This window comes from Oncorhynchus clarkii, chromosome 27 (assembly GCF_045791955.1).
Source record: "Oncorhynchus clarkii lewisi isolate Uvic-CL-2024 chromosome 27, UVic_Ocla_1.0, whole genome shotgun sequence".
NCBI classification, from domain to species: domain Eukaryota; kingdom Metazoa; phylum Chordata; class Actinopteri; order Salmoniformes; family Salmonidae; genus Oncorhynchus; species Oncorhynchus clarkii.
The window spans coordinates 1740276-1766293 of NC_092173.1; the positions used below are offsets into that span (position 1 = coordinate 1740276).

Sequence of the window (26018 nt, forward strand, 5' to 3'; positions counted from 1 at the left end):
AAGCCTGAAATGTGGCAAAAGGTCGCAAAGTTCAAGGGGGCCGAATACTTTCGCAAGGGACTGTATGGTTCATTGCAAATATGTAGTGAGTGTAAAGTTTGTTTTAAATTCTCCCTCATTAAACACGAATCAATCAACACATGCTTCTCTTTGAACGACTTAATATAATAATCAACTTTTATGAAATAAATGAAATATAAACTTTTGGTTCCTCAACTGCGTTGCCCACTCCAGTCAGCAGATGGCAATGAGCGTCTGTTAGGTTCAGGCGACGCTGCCAGTGTGACGTATAATCTAGTCGACGCTCCTTCAACAACAACAGCTAGTCAGACACCTCGGTAGCTTTCTAGCAAACATAGCTACAACATTCACGCTCTTTACACTGTTTTGGTGTATATTAGTCGCTGTGTATAAAACACACGTCTGTCGTATGTACTTGTTGGCTCATTTGATTATATATTTACGTTGTTTGTCAGCTAGCTGGTTTGCTAAGTTAGCTTAGAACTAGGCAAGTCGCTAATGCTAACTAGCTAACATCCCCGACCATGAGTTCACTAAGCTACTCTTCTCCTGATAAAGAAGAGGTCTGCTGGACGGAGAAAGTAACTCTCGTTAAAGAGGAGGAGGAAGAGGGGGCTGTTTCAATAAAAAAACAAGTGAAGGGTGAGGCTGTTACAGTGAAAGAAGAAGAGAAAGACGTTTCAGTGAAAGAAGAGGAAGACTCGTTCAGAGTGAAAGAGGAGGAGGATGTTACAGTGGAGAAAGAGAAAGAGGAGGATGCATTTTTTGTACTGAAAGAGGAGGAGGGGGAGATGACTGTCACATCCAAAAAGGAGGATGAAACTGGATATCTGGTCCCGGTTATCCAAACTCATCTTAAGGCAACCAATGGTTCTAACGATGAACTGAGCCGTAAGATGGTTTTGAGAAACGGGGCCCTGATTAACACTAGTAAGTACTGTCTTAAGTACAGAGGCACAAACTATGCAGTTGTTGAACTGATGTTTGGTGTTAAAGGCGAAATCTGCCATTGTTACATCTATATTTGGATTTTAAATTATTTATTTATAGCCATTGATTCTTGAAGAATATAACACATGCCTCATGAGCTTAGTTCAACTGTTGTACCCCATCAGGACCCCAAATAAACTTGTTTAACTCCAATGTTTGGAAACAATGTAAATCAACACTGTATAGCCTCAACATGGTTAAATATATAATGTTGATGTCATGGATAGTCAGTCAGTCATTGCATCAATAGGCCTGTTTATGAATTTGAGAGTAGTTACATTTCTCCAGCCCCATCCATCATCTTATTACCAAAACAGTGGTGGAATGACAGCTTTGTTATTGTTTAAACTGCAGATTGGTTGATGGGGATTTAAAGGATTTACAACCTAGGATTTAAACAGAACAAAATGCCTGCCCTGAGACTTGGTTTGGTAAACAGCTGAGGGATGGTGGTTTGAGAAATGTAACCACTCTCAAATTCATAGAGAAAGCTATTGTAGCCACCGTAACCCAACACCTAGCGACCTCGTCAAGAAGTTCAGACATCTTGGCGTAACAATTATAAGGTGTTGACTTGACAGTCGCTGGAACCAGGTTTGAGTTCAGCTCAGGGCTATCCCCTGAATTCTCTACACTATGAATACAAGGACTGGCCATCCATGATGTCATAATGATAGACTAACCAGGTTTCTAGGCTATATAGTATATTCTAGAATTCATCCATGATGTCATAATGATAGTTTAACCAGGTTTCTATGATATATAGTATATTCTAGAATTCATCCATTATGTCATAATGATAGTTTAACCATGTTTCTAGGCTATATAGTATATTCTAGAATTGCCAGTGTAGATTTCTTGTGGGGGTCAAATTGTTAGAGCTGTTTATAAGTCATTGTTTAATATTCAGCCAATTTTAATCATTCCATTACAATTTAACCAGGGTCTGTAGTGACACCTCAAGCACTATATCCTATCCAAGCCACATGGGAGCCCAACATTGACTACCGTTGGCTGGCATGCATAACTTCCAGTGAATTAAGCTTACTGGTGTTCCCCCAGCGTTAGGGCAACCCCATTCCTATTTTAAATTCCTGGAGATTATTGGACATTTTCTAGTACCTTTAGAATTGTCCAGTATCTGTACTGTTTTCTTAGAAGTAGGTAGCAGAATCAATATAGTTAACCATTAGACATATGTGATTGTGCAAAGCTGGATCAACACACCTGGTCATTCTGGGCCTTTGGACAGGAACATTGGTTAATCATTTGGAAGCACCATAGGCTTGGACTTGTGAAGGCCATTGGACAGGAACATTAGTTAATCAGTTATAGGCACTTGCAATAGGAGTGTGCATGTCTGTTTATTTTTGTGTCATTGCAATGGTCACGCCACCAATAGAATCAATGCCCTAATGTCTGAGCCAATCAGAGAATGGAAACTAAGCAGAAAGATAAGGGTGGCCAAGGCTAAAGGGTATTAATCATTTACATAAAGGGGAGTGACTATGTTATGCTGTGGGACAGTTTTTTGTAGTCTGAAATGCTCTCTAACTACGTCACATTTAGTGTCTCCTTATGTTGCGCTGGGAAAACAGTTTTCATGGGCACAGACATCCTAAATAATTTCAGAGTTTACTAAATCCAATGGTTCTAACCGAGAGTCACCTTAACTTTAACACCCAAATCGATACTGTCATTATCGCGGTTCTTCAATAATTACACATAATACTTAATACTGTAGCTGTTTAGTTACAGTCACATGTTCAACAATCATCAGCTGATCCAGGAAATCATTTTCTGAATGACAGTCAAATGACAAACATCACGACATGCAACAACAACCAAAGTGCTTCTTCATTCATTACACCGGTAAAGACAGTTATGCCGTGCTCCACGTTGGATTCAACATCCCTAAAAAAAATGGTGTTTATAATGTGTTATTGTGTGCTTGATTTACAGTAGGGTCTTGTTAGTCTGTTTGGACACAGAGATACTTTGTTCCTAATGTGTAGAGAACTGTTCCTTGATTGATTAGCTATTGTTCAACACACAGAGCTATTTTCCTTTATTCAGGTCATTTAGAATGACAACACATTACAGAGTAGCCTAGTGGGATTATTCACAAAATTATCTGGTGATCAGGTTATGAAATGTCATGACAAAGATATTTTAGTTTCCATGTTTCACCTGAAATATTAAATGATAGGTCTATGTTGTTTTAAGGTGAAATTATGGCTCCTACTGTTGGTCTATGTTATTGTTAGGTGAAGTGGGGCGGCAAGTGGGTCGGCAGGTAGTGGTTAGAGCGTTGGGCCAGTAACCGAAAGTTTATAAGATTGAATCCCCGAGCTGACAAGGTAAAAATCTGTCGTTCTGCCCCTGAACAAGGCAGTTAACCTACTGTTCCTAGGCCGTCATTGTAAATAATAATTTGTTCTTAACTGACTTGCCCAGTTAAATAAAGGTCCAATGAAAAGCTATGGGTCCTACAGTAGGTCTATGTTGTCATCAGGTGAAGTTATGGGTCCTACAGTTGGTCTATGTTGTTGTTAGGTAAAGTTATGGGCCAATTTGTTAAACACTTAGTGTTCAAACCCTCATTGTCAGGCTGATGGCAAAGCTAGCCAAAGAGCATTTTACTTGTTGAAGTGTTTAAAAAAAAGTATAAAGCAGTCGATTTGCGACAATAACACAAACATATTAAGCAGGAGATTCAAACGAACCTTACAATTATAATCCAAAAGTAATGTGAAATGCACTCATAAGCAACCTGGAAATGGAGGCTATTTTTGCTGTCAGCCTATGAGAACCCCCCTGAGTTTCCCCCCATGGTGGTGAATTAGTGAATAGACACAGAGCTTAATGTGAGTTTCCTTGAGTAGCACTCATGATCTTGCGCTGTAATATTCAGAATACATTGTGGAAAAACTAAAATCTTCACTCACCATTTTTGCTCCAGGCAGATATACTACATCCATAACTAGTGGTTTCCTCATTACCAGACATACTACATCCATAACTAGTGGTTTCCTCGTTACCAGATATACTACATCCATAACTAGTGGTTTCCTCGTTACCAGATATACTACATCCATAACTAGTGGTTTCCTCGTTACCAGATATACTACATCCATAACTAGTGGTTTCCTCTTTACCAGATATACTACATCAATAACTAGTGGTTTCCTCATTACCAGATATACTACATCCATAACTAGTGGTTTCCTCATTACCAGATATACAACATCCATAACTAGTGGTTTCCTCGTTAGCAAGGAGGAGTTTCTGCAACCAGATTGTTTCTACATCCATAATGTTGTGACGTTGTATCGGTTAATGTGACAACTGCTGCTCGTCGAATGATTAACTGTTTATAATTGCGTGATTAAATGAATCGGGCAGTTATTAACTCATTAACCTGGGGCACCATGGGAAAATTAGTTTTATTGAGTTTCTACTCAAATAATTTCAGAATATCGATTTTACAATAGTCGCTAATGAATCAATTTCCTCTACAGTCTCATTCTGAACGTCGCATATCCGTCAATCTGCACAAACCCAAGTCCCACCAATGAGTCTGTATCACACCAATTTTAGTTGATTATTTATTTACTAGCAAGCTAAAATGATATAAGATACACATACACAAAACACAGTTCTTGATTAGAACTTAGTGCAACTGGCCAACACACGATGAAGCGTATTACTCAAAAGGGGGATTTAAAAGAGAGTAAAAGAGAAAGTACATGAGAGAAATATACATTTGGGTGCATTTGTCAGCTATGCTTATTTTAACCCTAACCTTGCCCCGAACTGCCGCTCTTATCGGTCGGAATATAATGATGTAATTGCGTGTTGAAGGTCTCCGATGGGGGGTTCCTCGGATGTTTCACTTCTCTGGTGTTACTCTCTGGTTGTCCTCACGTTGTCAGTGTCCTTGTCTTCGTGGTCTGTTTCCTCGCCCTTGTTCTGAAAGGGGTCTTCTGAGGACAGCCAGCCCTGTAGCTCAGGGCTCACAGCGTAGGAATGAAAGCAGTGTAGATGCACGATTCGATGAAGAGTGGTGACCGGGTGGTCCTGCTTGAATTCACTCTCTTAGACACAGTTACTCATCCATAGTATGGATTTGGTAGAGGGTTCCTTTGTCTTCAACCTCGTGTTGCGTTTTGGGTTCGTTGACTACTCAGATCTTGGCTGCAGCTCGGGTCACTTAGTTTAGCATGTTAATTCTTAACTCACATGTCTTATACCCTCGGGTCAGAAGTGGGTGTTTACGCCTTTTACCAAGTTAAGAGGCTGGAGGTCTGGATTTTACTTAGATCCAATTTGAGACAACTAACTTCACATTTCATCTTTACCAAAATATTCTCTTTGATTTGGACATTTTCCACACAACGTTCAATGTATAAACATCAAGTGTATACTGGGAAAACTCTTAAAGTTACAATGTTTTCGTTATAACGTCGTCCTTTAACTTTTAATAACGAAACAAAAATGACATTCATTTTCATATTCCATCTTTCGTCATTACCACCTTTGTTGCCATTCGAAACTTATTGTCCTAAAGTCCAATTATTGCATGTTTAATTCTCTGAGGCTGGTTCTCCATAGTGAGAGGACAAAGTGATTTTGTCTGCTGCCTTAGATTTACAATGGGCGTGAGGTGTCATAAACCCCCCCATCTTCATACCCCTTAATCTCTTCTCCTCTGGTGGGGGTGAGAGATCTCTCTGTCGGATTGTGGTCTCCGGTAACCCGACCAGGACAGTCATGACAATAACTAGCGGCTTCCTCATTAGCAGGGAGGAGTTTCTTCAACCAGATACACTACATCCATAACTAGCGGTTTCCTCATTAGCAGGGAGGAGTTTCTGCAACCAAATTGTGTGTGCTTTGCCCTTGTGCCGCAATTTTAGCAAACACAGAAAGTGGCCTATATTGGAGACCAAAAGTCGTCTGGCACATTGCTTAGGGTTTCAACAACTTTAATAACTTATTTCTAGCCTCCAATCATTGATTTTACTACTAATGTGAAAACAAAACAAAATATGACTATTGTTTCTAATTTTAAGGCAATTGTCAAATAATTTTAACATTGATTAGATGTCAATTGTTGTACAACAGCATGGCTTTTACGGTGGATTCCGCTGTTGTGGGCCTTTTACCATCTGTCTGACTTTGTTGTTCACACAGGAGAGAGACGGGACTACCGTGGGTCCTCTGGGGAGCCTCAACAACCTCATGATGCTGACAAGGCAGAGAAGACTCTCTCCAGATCAGAACGGGTCAAGAAACCTAAGCAGAGATCCACAGGGAAGAGAACTCACTGCTGCTCTGACTGTGGGAAGAGATTCACCACCTCATCAGGCATTAAAATTCATCAGAGAATCCACACAGGAGAGAAACCTCACGGCTGTGATCAATGTGGGAGGAGTTTTGTTCAATATGGCCATCTGAAGATACACCAGAGAACACACACAGGAGAGAAACCTTATAGCTGTACTCAATGTGGGAAGAGTTTTAGTCATTCAACCAGCCTGATATCACACCAGAGAACACACACAGGAGAGAAACCGTATAGCTGTGATGAATGTGGGGAGATTTTTACTCAGCTAAGCAGCCTGATATCACACCAGAGAACACACACGGGAGTGAAACCGTACAGCTGTGATGAATGTGGGAAGAGTTTTACTCAGCTAAGCAGCCTGATATCACACCAGAGAACACACACAGGCGAGAAACCTTATAGCTGTTCTGAATGTGGGAAGAGTTTTACTCAGCTAAGCAGCCTGATATCACACCAGAGAACACACACAGGAGAGAAACCTTATAGCTGTGATGAATGTGGGAAGATGTTTACTAGGTCTAGCAATCTGACTCTACACCAGAGAATACATACAGGAGAGAAACCTTTTAGCTGTACTCAATGTGGGAAGAGTTTTACTAAGCTAAGCAACCTCATATCACACCAGAGAACACACACAGGAGAGAAACCCTATAGCTGTGATCAATGTGGGAAGAGTTTTGTTCAATCTAGCTATCTGAAGATACACCAGAGAACACACACAGGAGAGAAACCTTTTAGCTGTACTCAATGTGGGAAGAGTTTTATTTCATCTAGCCTTCTGACAGTACACCAGAGAACACACACAGGAGAGAAACCTTATAGCTGTAATCAATGTGTGAAGAGTTTTGCTACATCTGGGCAGCTGACGATACACCAGAGAACACACACACAATAGAAATCTTATAGCTCTAATTGATGTGGGAAGAGTTTTACTCGGTTAAACAGCCTGATACGACACCAGAGAACACACAGGAGAGAAATATCTTAGCTGTAATCAATGTGGGAAGAGATACTCTGATAAATGTTATCTGATCAAACATCAGAAAATACATGGAGTTGTTTCATGATATCAATGAAATCATGTCACAATGTAGAATGTTTTAACATTGTAGTAGGAGTATTTTAATGATGTCACAATGTAGAAGCCTAAATGTTTGCCCCTTTATCAATTGATTTCAACATGATATAGATATTAGCCTCAGGGGAATAATCCAGGCTCAGAATTGAAAGTTGAGTTGTGTTACACTTACCACGTTGATGACCGACTTGAATCAAAATGCAACACTCCAAAATGTAGCTAGCTGTTTTCTTCAAATTATCCTCTATCCAGTGATGTACACATTTCTCCCAGATTCCGTGTGGTTTTTGAGCTGTTAGTTTTAACAGGACTTGCAACCTCATCTCCCTCCTTTCGCAGTTGATTTCAACAGATGAGTTATGACACATAAGTGTTGCATTCCTTTGTTTAGCGACCCCTAAATTTAAATGTATCACTCCAAAATGTAGCTGACTGTCTTCTGCAGGTTGTCCTCTAACCAGCGAGGTAAAAGATATCTCAAATTTCCATGTGTTTTTTAGTTGTGTTAGTTTCAACAGCACGTACAACCTAGTCAATATTAGTGATGTATTGCTACTTGTCAAAACAACAACGTTTCTGGTGCTTGTGCAGTTTATATGGTGATTGTTTAAACAAATACAAGTAATATGATTATTGTGGCAGATGTTTGTGGATATTGCACATTTTATGTTTAGGTTTTCAATTTATCACAAACTGTTTCTGCATATTAGTTATTGATTTGGACAGGTTAAAACTGTGGTTTGACATCGGGATATCCCACCTAGCAAAATGTAATTGAAAAGATGTTGAAAAGAAGACTATGCCCGAAATATGTATTTTCGGGTAGTTTTTTCAGTGACTTGAAAATAACTTAATTTCAACTTACTTGCAGGTAGCCTAGTGGTTAGAGCTTTGGGCCGTCATTGTAAGCCAGAATTGGTTCTTAACTGACTTATTTACATTGACGGCCTACCAGGGTATAATAAATTGGTCTATAATCAATTTTATTAACAATCTTACATCACTCCAGTATTTCTTGACATTGCTCAAGTGCCAATTGTCTTTATTCCACTACTGATGAAGCATGACTCAAATCACCTCATATTTCAAACATCCAGCCTGACAAAAGATACATGTTTTATTATTCCATGCCTCACCATCAAGTTAATTATTGCCAATTGTGCTGCCATCCTGTTAGAAGGTAACAGATTATTTTATTACAATGGTTAAATTGGATTTTCATTGTGTTCAATGGTGTTATTTGCTCCCTAGTGGATGTTTCTGGTACTTAGAAAGACTACGCAAACAGGAAGTAGAGAGTTTGTTCTGCACGCATAGAAGCAGCTACAAACAACGCTACGGTGCAGGTCTTTCAATGTAGTTATTTCTTGTCACGCTTCAGCCTTGGAAAATATTTGTAAGTTCGATTCAAGCATTTAGCTAATGATTATAATCTTGTCATTGATAGAGTTGCTTACATATCAATGTTGGTTGGTTGCATTTACTCACAAATTGCAATGCCTTTCATGTATGTCGTTACCTGTATTACTTTGCTCGTGCAAACGAATTGTAAAATATACAATACTGTAGTTTTGTTACTGTTTCTAGTGTAATATGCTTTGTTATTCTACATAAATGGTTGTACATTATTAGAGTAATGAAAGGAGCCAATTACCATATGAGTAACAATTAGCTATATGGTTTGGCATCATGCCAGATGCATGGTACCTTAGCACGTGCTTTGTATTTATGCAACTTCAAATGTATAATGTACATTATGTCGGTGTGAATTGAATATTATTTTCTGTATTTTGCAGTTTCACAACATAAACGTTTTCAATATATTCATTCAAGAAAAGTCACGCCTTGGGAGTTTTATTGAAGACTTAGTTGTTAGCTATCTGTCTAGTTTTGCATGGGAACGCAACTCAAGGGCAGAATACCAATACATATTAACAAAGGGGTGTACATTTGGTTTAGATATTTCATATTTACAATTATGTAAGATTTAGGAATCAAAGTTATTCATGCAACCAACATAACATTTTTGGGTACAATTATATTGACATTGTTACCCTGCTTTTATATCCAACAACATGCCTATGGAGTGAACCCTGAGAAGCGAGAGAAGCTCCGCAGTGAGGTGGAAAGTTACTACGGATATTGCAGGAGTTGGTTGCTGATTGTCTCAAGGGTGGGCAGTCAACAAGTTTTGCGTTTAGCCAGTGCGTTGCCATGGATCACAATTTATTTTGACTGCACGTTTTTCCATATTGGAGGCAAGGTTTTTGGGGGCTCTTTCCAAGGGGACGAGAGTTCTAGAAGCTTGTGAGTTTTAGGATTCTATTGAAAGAAAAAGGATTAATTATTTAGAAATGTGTTTTTTATCTTGTTTTTAGTTGTTGACAGCCAGTAGACACCATGTTTATTGTAGTTGATTATGTGAAATGGAAGTTGTTTTCTGTCGGGGGTAAGCAAACTTGTCCAACAAAAACATAGCATATATTTGTTGTTAAAGGGGGAAGGTGTTACAGGTTTTGGTCTTTCCATTTATGTTTTGAGGTATAGCTCGTTAGCAGGTAGGGTGCACTGATTGAGGTCACCTCGTTAGTGGCTTGTCCGTCTCGTTAGTGGGAAGGTGTTTCACCTGAACTGGTCCAGGTTCTATTTAAGAAAGTCTGGATGAAAATAAAACCTAATATAACTCAAACGGAAAGCATTTGCATTTTTGCGCAGTCCAGGCAGTGCTGAGAGGGATAGTTTGGCCTGCTATTTGTTCTGGTTCTGGTTGGATGTCTTGATAGATGTGGAGAGTCAACACCTTTAGTCGATCCACCTTTTTGGTTTGCTTCCTGTTTTTAAGTTGGGTGTGGGTTTTTCTTTTGTTTCCCTCTTCTTTGGCAGATTTAGTGGGTCTCATGGTGGGTGTCTTTTAGGCCCCAGTTGTTGTTACTAGTCAACTTTCAGTGGGCACTGAGAGCAAAACTTCAACATTATGTTATAATACTTTTATTGCATCAAATGGTGGTTTTATGCAACAGAATAGAGGGTTCTTAGAACTATTGTGTCTGTGTGTTCTACTGAGGATGGGCATTCCAGAGCTTGAGTTAATGTTTCTGTTCTATATGGTACCAGGGAGAGATGACCTCAGGGCCAGACCCTGGCCTCTACACAAAGAGTACTGTTTTTACAGCAGATGCTGTCTGCTGAGAATTATAAGTATCTTTCATACAAATCTCAACCTTGTGACCTGTTCTAAACATCTGTTGTTGGTCATGTAGGTTGAAAGGGGTGTATCTTGGCTGTAAAAAACCTTTGTACTTTTGTATCGTGGCTCTCAACTAATCATCTGGGGGTGATTTGTCGACCATCCATCATTATCGTAGAGCACTCAATTGATTCAATTTATATTTGTGTGTTGTATTGACCTGCTCCCTTATTAATAAGTGAATAAATATTTAAATTTAACTCTGACTTGTGTGGTAACTTTGTCTCCTCATTTGATTTTAAAGAGATTAACCACATATGGGGGTGTTAATCTTCACTTGGTGACCTCTCCTGACAACCCAGGTAAATTGTGCACGAGGGATCCCTCAAACATGGGATCTCAGGGAGACCACCCTTTGGGAACGGAGAAGATGGTCCCACCTTTGTTTTGAGAGGCAGTGAGCCGAGTGGATACCACATCTCAAACTAGAATCTGTGTTTACTAGTTTACTAGTTAGGACCATTTATGATATAGTATAAGATAGTAAGGTGCACCTGTAATTTTTTAAAACCTGGACCCCATTTTAGAAGTCTTGAAAGATGTAAATGTATGAGTTGCATTATCCTAGGAAATAACCATGAGATAGAAATGTGAAAATATTCCTGCAGGTTAAAATATTGTTGAAAAACAACTAATTGATTAGGTATGTTTGGGAATAGCATTGTGTGACTGATATGAGAGTTGTGTGAATGTGGAAATGAGTCTTAATCTGACGTTTGGATAGTAACATATACTGTTACATATACTGAAATATGTTTACTCAGATTATTGAAATTTGGATAATAAACTGGATGATATTTTAGAAAGCAGCGGAAGGTCTATAGTTCCTGGGAGGCTTGATTTTACTGTGGTCTCTGGGAGGTTAGAGAACCGTTGATGATCCCATGGTCAATGTCTGGGAATTTTTTAAACTTTTTTTATTCTGCTGTGTGTATGTTTGGAGAGCTGCTTCTTAGCTATGGAGACTCCTTGAAAAAGCTAATTGAATGGTTTTCGTGAGTACCTAAGAATTTCTTACGTTTTATTTGGATTCTGTGAATATATGAAAATATGATGAATTGAATGTGTCGAGTGATTACTAATGATTACTAGAGATTTGATAAAGTAAAACTGGGAATATAATTAGATACAATTTAAACAACCCATATGTAGACAAACATAGGTTTTAAGTTGGTATCTTTAATGTATAATTTGATAAAGATGAGGTTTAAGCATTTTTAAACAGTCTACAAAGTCTGGGCAGTTGTGTCAGAAACTGATGGGAGTGTGTCCACTTTAGGGTAAGTTACCCTAAGGATGAAACTATAAAACGCTTATTGGATTTTCTCCGTCCGGGTACTACATTTGACATAAAACTGCCCTTAAGGCCTGTGGGGGTCTTCCCAGTATGAGAGGAGTTGCTAGATTTATTGAATAAACCTTTTTCCATCAAGTTAGAGTGAACCAAAGTGTGTGACTAACTGTTGATGTTAAGGAGCGTCCCGTCCACTAGATTATAGGTGGCAGAATCACCTGAAAGACCCACATCGCCATCTGCTGACTGGAGTTGGTATCGCAGTTGAGAAAATACTTTCAGACAAAAAAGCTTTAAAAGTTATTTGAAGAACCTTTTGTGGGAACCCCTATAAGTTATTTGGAACCCCTTATCATTGTTCCATAAAGAACCTTTTGGGGTTCCTTTTTTAACTCCCTGTCCACCCTCCATTATAAAAACATATAATAATATTGACAATATTGACTTAAATAATAATTGTTTATTTAGTGGCACCACAAATGTGAATTAATATTTACAAAACAACTTACCAAACAAAACACATTACAAAATTGCAACATTTCTGCAGACATGTCAAACCATAATAAATAATAAAATTACTTTGTAAAGTGCTTTTCATGACATTTAAAAAAAATCCAAAATAATGATGTACAATAAAAACAACATACATTAAAAATGAATCATAGGTAAACTAACAACATTGTAGACTTTAGTGTGTATATCATATTCACTTAGTTAGGAAGTTTGCCATCTTTATGACCGGCCCTGGTAACTTCACCCAACTTCTCTTATCCCCAGAACACAGTAACTTAACAACATAAGTGTTTTTCTGACATTTTTGGGAAACTTAAGAGAAAATAAAAAATACAGCCCTAGTAGAGCTCCAAGTCCCATGGAGACGTCCTCGAGGGCGTGGATGTTCTCCCCATCAAAGGCCAGCGGGATTTCACTCTCATGGTGAAATGGATTTCCGCCGATGTGCAGTAAAGGAGTGAAGAGCGGTGAAATCTTTGTCAACAAAAGTAAGAAAAGATTAATACACATACAAAGAACATAACAAATGTTCAGCTGTAGTTTTATATAAGCATACACACTCATGTTTATGAAGAAACAGATGATTGGTGCATAGGCATGGACATAAAGGCCACTCGGGTCCTCTTTGAAGAGGTAGGGCAAGAGCAGAATCGCTGATGTGGTCTCCAGTCCTAGTAAAGTAAAGCATTGATCTTACTACACTTGCAAATTTTATTACAAAATACATCAGAGAAAGGGAAGGAATTAGAGCAAGTACCTCTTCTGTATTGTCCTTCGGGGACTGTCAACATAGCAGGATGATGTCCTCACCCCTGCCTCTCTACCTCTGCTAGTTCTTGAATTCTCGTTTTGTCTATATCCATTCCATGGACTTGATTCATTTCTGAGAAGATCTGAAAAGATAATAAAAATAATTAACGCAGACATGTAACGTTTCCAAAATGGGATAGTATTGTACATGTAACGTTTCCAAAATGGGATAGTATTGTCCATGTAACGTTTCCAAAATGGGATAGTATTGTCCATGTAACGTTTCCAAAATGGGATAGTATTGTACATGTAACGTTATGCCCCCTTGTGAGTTAATAGTATTACATGCTGTAGCAGGCTATATAAAGAGGAAGACCTCCATTGACGATTCAGTTCGTTGTAACATCTCGCCTGGACAGGTCACCGTCGTTAGTTAGTTAGTTAGCTAGTTCATTATCACAAAACCGAGAACTGCTCTAGATTGGAAACTTACGTTAATGAGTGTAAAGCCATGTTGGCTTTATGGAAACGATAAACAATATATGGGAACGAATATAGTTCAGGGAAATAATCCAAACCTAGTTCTGCCTAGTTAGGACATAATGTTATCTAGCTAGATAACGGTACTGTACTGTAGCTTATACAACGCCGACGGTCAAATCCGGGTTTCTAATATTTACCTTAATCAACTATAGTAACGTTATGGAAGATATTCACAGAAAACCATAATTGTCTTCGTTATTCATCATTAGTATCTTATATTATTATAATAAATTATTTCGAGACATATTCAGAGCCAAACATCAATCCAACTTAACCTTTTAACTGTTGTCGCATCCAAACTTGTCACCATCGTTTTCAGTTGTAATTGGGAAGTTCCCGGAAGAAGTCCAGCAACAACGGAGGTTCCTCGATGAACCCACCTTCTAACAAGTTATTTGAAGAACCTTTTGGGGCTGTTAGGGAAGGGGAGATAGGGAAAGGGTTAGGTATTGGTTAGGTATGACGGGGAGGGACGATGCTCCCCTGAGGTTTGTTTTTGTTTGATGTTTTTGTAAATACAATTAATTAAGAATGAATGAGAATTATGATTTTGTAATAGTATGAATGGTATTGATTGTAATAAATTATTTTAACCACCTTCTAACAAGTTATTTGAAGAACCTTTTGGGGCTGTTTTTCATTGACCAAGAACCCTATGGTTCTTAGGGGATCTCAGAACAACTCCAGTTGAACCCTGCATTTTTTGAGTTGTAGTCAGATCCATTTACTCTCAGATTCAAAACATGATGATTAGCATCAACGATCAAGTCAGTTGCTGCTGCTCCAACACAGTATAAGGTGAGAAGGTGAACTGATGTCGAATCATAATAATTAAGTTAATTAAAATTAATGAATGAAACTGTTAAAAAATAGTATATGGCATATATTGTTAACATATAGAAACATCATGGAATATTGTACATCATATTAGCATCAACATACATTATTGTTTCATTCAATTTCACATAATAAGGACATTTCATATTTTCAAGTTCAGAAGTCAGAACCCATCACCTGCTATGTAAAAGAGACAGAAGAGTGCACAATGGTCAATGCTATCCGGGATCCTTGGGACATCCCTACCCTAAATCCTACCTTAACCATTTTAAATGTCAACTTCAACAGGCTAGTGATGTCCCAAGGATGTATCTCTACCAGAAAATACATGATCTAAGTGATTTATAGTTGGTATTCAGCAGTCATAAATCCTTAATTACTTTAATGAACTACTAAAATAGTGATTTTGTCAGACAGCAGCTCTACACTTTATTGACTGACTGACATCCTTCCATCCCTCCTCAGCCTTCCTCTCCTCTAAAGACCCAGTGAGGGTGGAGCTCAGTCAGAGAGCTGTTGAGGGACTGGTTAGGAAGAACACTTCTACAGCCAGAGAGGTGAGAGGACACACATGGTTTAGATAGTAAATATTTATGTCCCCTTAGGGGTTCATCACGTCAGCAAAAGGGAATATGTTCCATCTATGTTTATTTACATTAGTGCAAATTGTCCACTGATATTGGTGTAATTTCCCACCCCTTTTGGCTGTATGAAAGTTAATTTTCCCCCAGGCACACACATTTGTTCTTTGATATTATGAAGGTCATTTGTGTGCAATGTACTTTTCCCCACATCTCTTTACATTGCTTATGCATATTTGGTGGCCTGACTATGTCAAAGGCCCATCCTGGTTGTTCTGAACCTAATGCAGCTTAGAGTGATCGGATGACAGAAGTCACATTTAGTTGATAGGTGTAACTGAGGACATAGATGCTCCATATCCATTACTTTGAGAGTTTTATATAATATGACTAAATGTGTTTCTTTCTGTGTTGCAGGGGCAGTCAAGAAATGGAACGGCAAGGCCACAGAACATGACATAAGCAGAGCGGTGGGAGACCACCTCAAGCCTCTGGTAGAGCCGGGGGTGGTGTTTACCACTCCACCACGCCTTCAGCAGGCTGGAAAAGTGGGATTGATCCGTTTGTTTCAGTTTGCAGTAGTTGAATCCTTTCACATGGGATTGATACTGATTTTCATACTAAGAGGGATCAAGAGTCTGTCGATTGGTCGGTCATTGGGTTCATTTGTTGAAATCAAATCAAGCTTTATTTGTACAGCACATTTCAGACATGAATGCAACACAATGGCTTCACAGGAAAAAAACAAATGAAAATAAACAGAAATATTTAGTACACAACAAACAGACTAATGAGCACCCTAAGAAAATGCCATTGATTAAAATATTAATTGGATGCAATATCCAACCCCCCAAAAAGAAAAACTCACACCAAACTTAAAGACAGGAAGCAAACCAAAAAGGTGGAGCAACTAAATGCAACACTTATTTTTCATCACTCATCGATATCATGCTAAAATCATTTGTGCGAGAGGAGAGAGATGAGGTTGCACGTCCTGTTAAAACTAACAGCTCAAAAACCACACGGAATCTGGGAGTAATGTGTACATCCCTGGTTAGAGGACAATTTGTAGAAAACAGCTAGCTACATTTTGAAGTGTTGCATTTTGACTCAAGTGGGTCACCAACATGGTAAGTGTAAAACAGCTATTATTGTGTTAGTCACTTTTTGTTAAATCACATAAATAGTACTCTTCCATTTCAGAGCCTGGATTTTCCCCCTGAGGCTAATATCCATATCATGTTGAAATCAAATGATAAGGGGGCAAATGTTTAGGCTTCTACATTGTGACATTATTCAAATACTCCTACTAAAGTGTTAACATTCAACATTAATTCATTGATATCATGAAACAACTCCTTCATGTATTTTCTGATGTTTGATCAGACACCTTTTATCAAAGTATCTCTTGTCACATTGATTACAGCTATAAGGTTTCTCTCCTGTGTGTGTTCTCTGGTGAATTTTAATGCCTGATGAGGCAAATCTTTTCCCACAGTCAGAGCAGCAGTGAGTTCTCTTCCCTGTGGATCTCTGCAGGTGTATGAGGTGTTCTGATCTGGAGAGACTCTTCTCTGCCTCTTCAGCATCATGTGGTTGTTGAGGCTCCCCAGAGGATCCACAATAGTCCCGTATCTCTCCTGTGTGAACAACAAAGTCAGACAGATGACTAAAGGCCCACAACAGAGGTAATCCATTGTAAAAGGTGATGCAAACAGCGTAGCCATGAAGTTGTACAGCAATTGACGTCTGTAATCAATGTTAACATTATTTGACAATTGTCTTAAAATGAGCAAGAAAAGTCATATTTTGTCTTTTTTTCACATTAGTAGTAACATCGATGATTGTCGGCTAGAAATAGGATATTCATGTTGTTGAAACTCTAAACAGAGTGCCAGACGACTTTGGTCTCCAAGGCCCCCTTCTGTGTTTGCTAAAATTGCGGCACGAGGGCAATTTGATTACAGAAACTCCTACCTGCTAATGAGGAAACCGATAGTTATGGATGTACTATATCTGCCTGGAGCAAAAATGGTGAGCAAAGATTTTAGTTTTTCACAATGTATTCTGAATTGTGGATGGGGGAAAACTCAGGGGAGTAACCTCCATTTCCAGGTTGCTTATGAGTGCATTTCACACTACTTTGGATTATAATTGTAAGGCTCGTTTGAATGTCCTGTTTAATATAATGTTTGCTACAGTATGAATTATGTGTAATTATTGAAGAACCGCGTTAATGACAGTATCCATTTGGGTGTTGTCAATAAAGTTAAGATTTAATTTTTTATTTCACCTTTATTTAACCAGGTAGGCCAGTCGAGAACAAGTTCTCATTTACAATTGCGACCTGGCCAAGATAAAGCAGTGTGACAAAAACAACACAGAGTTACATGTGGGATAAACAGAAGTACAGTCAATAACATGATAGAAAATCTATATACAAATGGAGTAAGGAGGAAAGGCAATAAATAGGCCATAGTAGCGAAGTATTTACAACTTAGAAAATGAACACTGGAGTGATATCTGTGCAGATGATGATGTGCAAGTAGAAATACTGGTGTACAAAAGAGCAAAAAAGTTAATACAAATATGGGGATGATGTAGGCAGTTGGATGGGCTATTTACAGATGGGCTGTGTACAGCTGCAGCGATCGGTAAGCTGCTCAGATAGCTGATGCTTAAAGTTAGTGAGGGAGATTTTAGTCTCCAACTTCAGCGATTTTTGCAATTTGTTCCAGTCATTGGCAGCAGAGAACTGGAAGAAAAGGCAGCCAAACAGGTGATGGCTTTGGGGATGACCAGTGAGATATACCTGCTGGAGCGCGTGCTATGGGTGGGTGTTGCTATGGTGACCAGTGAGCCGAGTTAAGGCGGCCTAGCAAAGACTTATAGATGACCTCGAGCCAGTGGGTATGGCGACAAATATGTAGCGAGGGCCAGCCGACGAGAGCATACAGGTCGCAGTGGATGGTGGTATATGGGGCTTTGGTGACAAAACGGATGGCACTGTGATAGACTGCATCCAGTTTGCTGAGTAGAGTGTTTTGGAGGCTATTTTGTAAATGATATCGCCAAAGTTAAGGACAGGTAGGATAGTCAGTTTTACGAGGGTATGTTTGGCAGCGTGAGTGAAGGAGGCTTTGTTGCGAAATAGGAAACAAATTGTAGATTTAATTTTGGATTGGAGATGCTTAATATGAGTCTGGAAGGAGAGTTTACGGTCTAACCAGATACTTAGGTATTAGTAGTTGTCCACATATTCTAAGTCAGAACCGTCTAGAGTAGTGATGCTAGTCGGGCGGGTGGTTGCGGGCAGCGATCGGTTGAAGAGCATGCATTTAGTTTTACTTGCGTTTAAAAGCAGTTGGAGGCCACAGAAGGAGTGTTGTTTGGCATTGAAGCTCGTTTGGAGGTTTGTTAACACAGTGTCCAAAGAAGGGACAGATGTATACAGAATGGTGTCATCTGCGTAGAGGTGGATCAAGGAATCAACCACAGCAAGAGCGACATCGTTGATATATACAGAGTCGGCCCGAGAATTGAACCCTTTGGTAACCCCATAAAGACTGCCAGAGGTCCGGACAACAGGCCAGGTTGATGAAGACGGCTGCACAGTACTGTCTTTTATCGGTGGCGGAAATTATATCGTTTAGTACCTTGAGCGTGGATGAGGTGCACCTGTGACCAGCTCGGAAACCGGATTGCACTGGTGGGATTCTAAATGGTCAGTGATCTGTTTGTTAACATGGCTTTCGAAGACTTTAGAAAGGCAGGACAGGATGGATGTAACAGTTTGGGTCTAGAGTATCACCCCCTTTGAAGAGGGGGATGACTGTGGAAGCTTTCCAATCTTTAGGAATCTCGGACGATACGAAAGAGAGGTTGAACAGACTAGTAATAGGGGTTGCAACAATGGCGGCGGATAATTTTAGAAAGAGGGTCCAGATTGTCTAGCCCAGCTGATTTGTACGGGAACAGGTTTTGCAACTATCTGGATTTGGGTGAAGGAGAAGCTGGGGAGGCTTGGGCAAGTAGCTGCGGGGGGTGCGGAGCTGTCGGCCGGGGTTGGGGTAGCTAGGAGGAAAGCATGGCCAGCCGTAGAGAAATGCTTATTGAAATTCTCGATTATCGTGGAGTTATCGGTGGAGTTATCGGTGGTGACAGTGTTTCCTAGCCTCAGTGCAGTGGGCAGCTGGGAGGAGGTGCTCTTATTCTCCATGGACTTTACCGTGTCACAAAACTTTTTGGAGTTAGAGCTACAGGAAGCAAATTTCTGTTTGAAAAAGCTAGCCTTTGCTTTCCTAACTGACTGTGTGTATTGGTTCCTGACTTCTCTGAAAAGTTGCATATCGCGGGGACTATTCGACGCTAGTGCAGGACGCCACAGGATGTATTTGTGCTGGTCGAGAGCAGTCAGGTCTGGAGTGAACCAAGGGCTATATCTGTTCTTAGTTCTACATTTTTTAAAGGGGCTTGCTTATTTAAGGTGGTGAGGAAATTACAATTAATGAACAACCAGGCATCCCCTACTGACGGGTTGAGGTCAATATCCTTCCAGGATACCCGGGCCAGGTCGATTAGAAAGGCCTGCTTGCAGAAGTGATTTTGGGAGTGTTTGACAGTGATGAGGGGTGGTCGTTTGACTGCGGACCCATAACGGATGCAGGCAATGAGGCAGTGATCGCTGAAATCCTGATTGAAAACAGCAGAGGTGTATTTGGAGGGCAAGTTGGTCAGGATAATATCTATGAGGGTGTCCATGTCTACAGATTTAGGGTTGTATCTGGTGGGTTCCTTGAAAATGTGTGTGAGATTGAGGGCATCTAGCTTGGATTGTAGGACGGCCGGGTTGTTAACCTCACTAAGATAGGGGGCACTATTTTCACCTCCGGATGAAAGTAAACTTGGTAGATTTGGATAGAAAACACTAAAGGTTCCAAAACTGTTAAAATAATGTCTGAGTATAACAGAACTGATATGACAGGCGATGTTCTATGTTCTGATGGCTAGCATCTGATGAAGGTTCTAGCTATAAGGTCTAAAAAAATAGCAGATCCATATCACATTGGGTGAGGCGGGTTTCCGGAAGGTATATTTAATTTAAATGAAAAAGATTTATATATTACAATATATTAAAAAAAGACGAAAAAACCATACCATTTACAACAAACACGTCTTCATGCTACGCCATCTTTGATTACAAGATTGGATCAAGCAAACTCTGAAATTATTTAGTATTTCTGTGCCCATTAAAACTGTTTTCCCAGCGTAACATAAGGAGCCACTAAATGATACATAGTTCGAGTGCATTTCAGAATACAAAAAAACTGTCAGACAGCAAGATCCCCTATTTAAGTTGAAGTTCATCATATGACAAGAGTAACGTTATGACTATAACTACTGTTCCCTGAAGGAGGGATACTAAATGAAACGGCCCCTGGCAGACCACCCAGACCTGACCCCACAAGACACACACCCAATTATGCATATAGAAGTAGGACTAGTCTACCTGGCATGCACACAAATGTAGGCCTATAAATGTGCACATTTGGGGATGCCTGATAGTATTTCTGATTGTCTTAACGCACCACCACTAATGAGTTGTGGAGCTTCTCAAAGTAATGCTTTATTCACCTCAAACAGCAAATAAACAAAGTCTAATCCAAATCAATTGCAAATGAGAATAGTTCCTCAAAGTATTTTCATAAAATATTTCCAGCTCTCACCCTTTCGATAACCACTCAGCATAAAAGGAAAACATGTAATGCTCTGATTAAGTGGAAATGTCATAAAATACCTGATTACTTCTTATCCTTTGAACAAATAGCCTACAGCTGTGTCTGCCCAGAACTCACTGGAGCAGGAACCTGAGGGCCTCAAATATTTTATACAATGTTGCAAGCTTGCTATCTGAGTTTCCTGACCCAGTTGATACAATGTTTCAAGTTTGTTGTAGACAGGCCATTTGCAGCCAATGTGATTTCTAGGATATTTATTTTTATCAGGATATTTTCTACTTGCAGAATTTAATGTTTTTATTTGTTGGTTTTATGTAGGCATTTTTTTTACATAGTTGGTAATGGCAATAAAAGTTACTTTTAGATATCTATAATTTTCATTTAGATTTAGATAGAATGTATATTAATCACAGACAATTTTGAGATATTATTATAAATTTAAATGAAACTGTTCCAAGAAAATGTGCATATGAAAATCATAACTGGCACACAGATTAGCAGAAATGGTATCTATCTGTAGTCTATTAGTCTATTACTGCAAACTTCAGGAGCAGAACGGCAGAATTTACAAAGTCCAGCAGCAGAGTGGGAGTCCCCCACTCCCTCTGGTCAGGTTGCGTTGACGAGCAGCTCCCTCTGGTCAGGTTGCGTTGACGAGCGGTTCCCACTGGTCAGGTTGCGTTGACGAGCGGCTCCCCCTGGTCAGGTTGCGTTGACGAGCGGCTCCCCCTGGTCAGGTTGCGTTGACGAGCGGCTCCCCCTGGTCAGGTTGCGTTGACGAGCGGCTCCCCCTGGTCAGATTGCGTTGACGAGCGGCTCCCCCTGGTCAGGTTGCGTTGACGAGCGGCTCCCCCTGGTCAGGTTGCGTTGACGAGCGGCTCCCCCTGGTCAGGTTACGTTGACGAGCGGCTCCCCCTGGTCAGGTTGCGTTGACGAGCGGCTCCCTCTGGTTATGACTTCGAGTCATTTGTGTGTCTTAATTATTTAATTAAACAGAATGCTTAACTTCACTAGGGCAGGGGGCAGCATTCGGAATTTTGGATGAAAAGTGTGCCTGCTACTCAGGCCGTGAAGCTAGGATATGTATAGAATTAGTAGATTTGGATAGAAAATATAAAGTTTCCAAAACTGTTAAAAAAATTGTCTGTGAGTATAACAGAACTGATATGGCAGGCGAAAACCTGAGGAAAATCCATCCAGGAAGTACTATTATTTTGAAAGGCTGTTATTCCATTGAAAGCCTATCCACCATACAAAGACTTAGGACCCAGTTCACGATCTCTATGGCTTCTTCTACATGTGGCCAGTCTTTAGGTATTGTTTCAGGCTTTACTCTGAAACATGAGGGAGATACAGCACTTTCAATGAGTGGGCAGTGGAAATTTGCAGCCATGAGCCCAGCGCGTGATCGGGAGCGCGCATTTCTTGTTTACCTTTTCTACTGACAAAGCTTTTGTCCGGTTGAAATATTATTGAATATTTATGACAAAAACAACCTGAGGATTGATTTTAAACATCGTTTGACATGTTTCTACAAACTTTAATTGTACTTTTTTAAACATTTCGTCTGATGTTGAGAGCGCGCATTGTGACTTTTGATTACTGATCTAAACGCACCAACAAAACTGAGGTTTTTGGACATAAAGAGGGACATTATCGAACAAATTGAACATTTATTGTCTAACATGGAGACCTGGGAGTGCCACCAGATGAAGATCATCAAAGGTGAGTGACTAATTTTAATGACATTTCTGACTTTTGTGAGCCCTCTCCTTGGTTGGAAAATGGCTGTACGGTTTTCTGTGGCTAGGCGCTGCCCTAACATAATCGCATGATGTGCTTTCGTCGTAAAGCCTTTTTGAAATCTGACACAGCGGCTGGATTAACAAGACGTTTATCTTAATCCTATGTATAAAACTTGTATTTTTCATCAATGTTTATGATGAGTATTTCTGTAATTTGATTTGGCTCTCTGAAATTTCACCGGATGCTTGTTTTAAACAATGATTACTGTACATAACGCGCCAATTTCAACTGGGATTTTTGGACATAAAGAGGGACCTTATCGAACAAAACACACATTTATTTTGTAACATGAAGTCCTGTGAGTGCCATCTGATGAAGATCAAAGGTTAGTGATGAATTTAATCGCTATTTCTGACTTTTGCGAGCCCTCTCCTTGGCTGGAAAATGTCTGTATGGTTTTCTGTGACAAGGTGCTGACCTAACAAAATCAGATGGTGTGCTTTTGCCGTAAAGCCTTTTTGAAATCGGACACTGTGGTTGGATTTACAAGAAGTGTATCTTTAAAATGGTATATAATACTTGTATGTTTGAGGAATTTTAATTATGGGATTTCTGTTTTGAATTTGGCTCCCTGCAATTTCACTTGCTGTTTTCGAGGTGGGACGCTACCTGTCCCACTGGTGCCAGACAGGTTAAAGCAGGTTAAAGCATCAGACAAGTTCTGTACGTATATTTGATTTTATAAAAATGTATTTGTGGATGTTGATGTGTCTTGCTGGAAGATCCACTTATGGCCACGTTTCAGCCTCCTAGCAGAGAGGTAACCAGGTTTGGTGGCAAAAATATCCTGGTAGTGGGTAAAGTTTTTATTTATTTTATTTTATACAGTAATTTTTGCTCATCTCTATCAAGGGTATCAATAACTAGTTGCTTATTTTGATAACTAGTTATTTGACTGAATCAGGAATACAGATGTGGAGTAGATGTAGAGTTTGTTTTAAAATCTCATTACAAATCTGAACTATTCAAACAACACTTGTTGCTCTTTGTACGTGTTGATATAATATTCATATTTAATGGAGAGGAAAAAAACGTTTCCCTAAACTGCTTTATAGTATTATAATTCATTGAAGGAAAAAAAAGGTTTTCCCTCCTCAACTGCGTTTACTCCTTCCAGACAGCAGATGGCGATATGTGTCTTTCAGGTGATGTTTCTACTGTGACGTATAATTTAGTGGACGGAACGCTTCTTCAACACCTGCAGCCACCTCGGTATCTCGCTAGACAACAAAGTCGGAACATTCAAGATCTTTAGACAATTTCGTGGTTTATTTGCCACTATGATTTAAACATACTTATGTGGAAACAACTAGCTACCTCATTTAATTTTATATTTACGTTGTAAGTCAACTAGCTGGCTGGTTAAATTAGCACTAGTCTAGTCGCTAATACTAATTAGCTATTATCCACGACCATGAGTTCAATAAACTACTCTCCTCCTGATAAAGAAGAGGACGTCTGCTGGACGGAGAAAGAAGCTCTCGTCAAAGAGGAGGAGGAAGAGGAGGCTGTTACAATACAAAATCAAGTAGAGGGTGGGGCTGTTACGGTGAAAGAAGAGAAAGATGCGTTCAGAGTGAAAGAGGAGGAGGATGTTACAGTAAAAGAAGAGGAGGAAGAGAAAGAGGAGGCAGCCGTTTTTGGAGTGGAGGAGGTTACTGTGACAGCGAAAGAAGATGACCACGTTTTTTTAATGAAGGATGAAGAGGGGGAGATTACTGTCACATTAGAGGAGGACGAAGAAGAGAAGACTGGAGATCTGATTAACACCAGTAAATACAGTGAGTACTATCTTAAAAAATAGGGGCACAAACTGCAGTTGTTGAACTCGTGTGATTTTTAAAATCTACACTTGAATATGTTTTTGTACTATATGAATCGTTCATGACGTCCTCCAGTGATTTTTACTTTTTACTTTTCCTGTTGAAAAGTGATATATAAATACATTAAAGTATAAACACACTAAAGGGAAACACATATTACTTTGAAAATTGCGTTTAATAGACAACTGCAAACGTTAAGTAGTAGAGTATTCAAAGAGTTGGTTTGATAGAAAGTGATGATGTCATGGACACTTCAAGTAGTAGGGCATTCAAGGAGTTGGTTTGATAGGAAGTGGTGATGTCATGGACACTTCAAGGAGTTGGTTTAGAGCTACAACAAGGAAGCAGTGACAGATTCCAATGGATATTGATGTTCAAATGCTACAGCAATTATGAAGGTGAAAAGCTTGAAGTCAAAAGGTCAATCCAGAGGTATAATCCACAATAAAACTACATAAAACAATGATATTAAATGGTTGAAAACTGTATCTTAAAACAGCGTCTTCTATACAGGCACCCATCATCTGTTCCATGTAGAATTCAACTGATCCCGTCTTCCCATAATCCAACTAATGAAACGCACCTACAATTGGCCACGAGAGGTCATGACAAACAGAGGGATATTCTGTATACAAATAAACAACTTCCATACAACGCTGTACACAGTCAGCATTTCTATGTTAATTCTATATACTATAAATAATTCTATAAAACATTCTATTCAATATCAAACATATCTACAAATACTTTGTCTTTCTGATACCAAAATGAGACAGTCATTAGTTATATTTCTAAATGTCTCCAACAGATATAATCTGGGCATGAGACAATCATTAGTTATATTTCTGAGGTTGAGAGACAAAAGCACTGGTTGTTCATTCTATTGTTTCTGGCCAATCACACTGGTTGTTCATTCGATAGTTTCTGGCCAATCACACTGGTTGTTCATTCTATTGTTTCTGGCCAATCACACTGGTTGTTCATTCTATAGTTTCTAGCCAATCACACTGGTTGTTCATTCTATTGTTTCTGGCGAATCACACTTGTTGTTCGTTCTATAGTTTCTAGCCAAGCAGAAAATGTTGCTGTCTCATCCATTCCCTACGGCAGGTCAGAGGTCGCATTTCAGAATGTCAACATTGTTGCTATGTTGGCTTCAAACAACGTCCCAATATTCTAATTAGCCACTTGGATATGTTCTGAGGGAATTGATGAAGCTACAAAGAGGGGGGTCACCAACAAAACGTTACAGATATTGGGAACCATTTAATCAATTTTTACAACATTTATAAGGGTGATTTTGCATAAAAGTGAACCTGAACCACAGTGATAATTATCCTTAAAGGTTCAATATGCAGAAATCTCTCCACCATTTGATAAAATTGTGATATTTCGCCTGATTTCAGTATGTCTACACTCCAAGCTTGTTTTGTCACAATCATTGTAT

The 26018-nt window shown here is 39.4% G+C and overlaps 1 pseudogene; it reads left to right on the plus strand.

Annotated features, from left to right (window-relative positions):
- Positions 1-341: 341 nt before the first annotated feature.
- The window catches only part of LOC139386217 (zinc finger protein 271-like), a 35036-nt pseudogene continuing 9359 nt past the window's right edge, over positions 342-26018 (plus strand).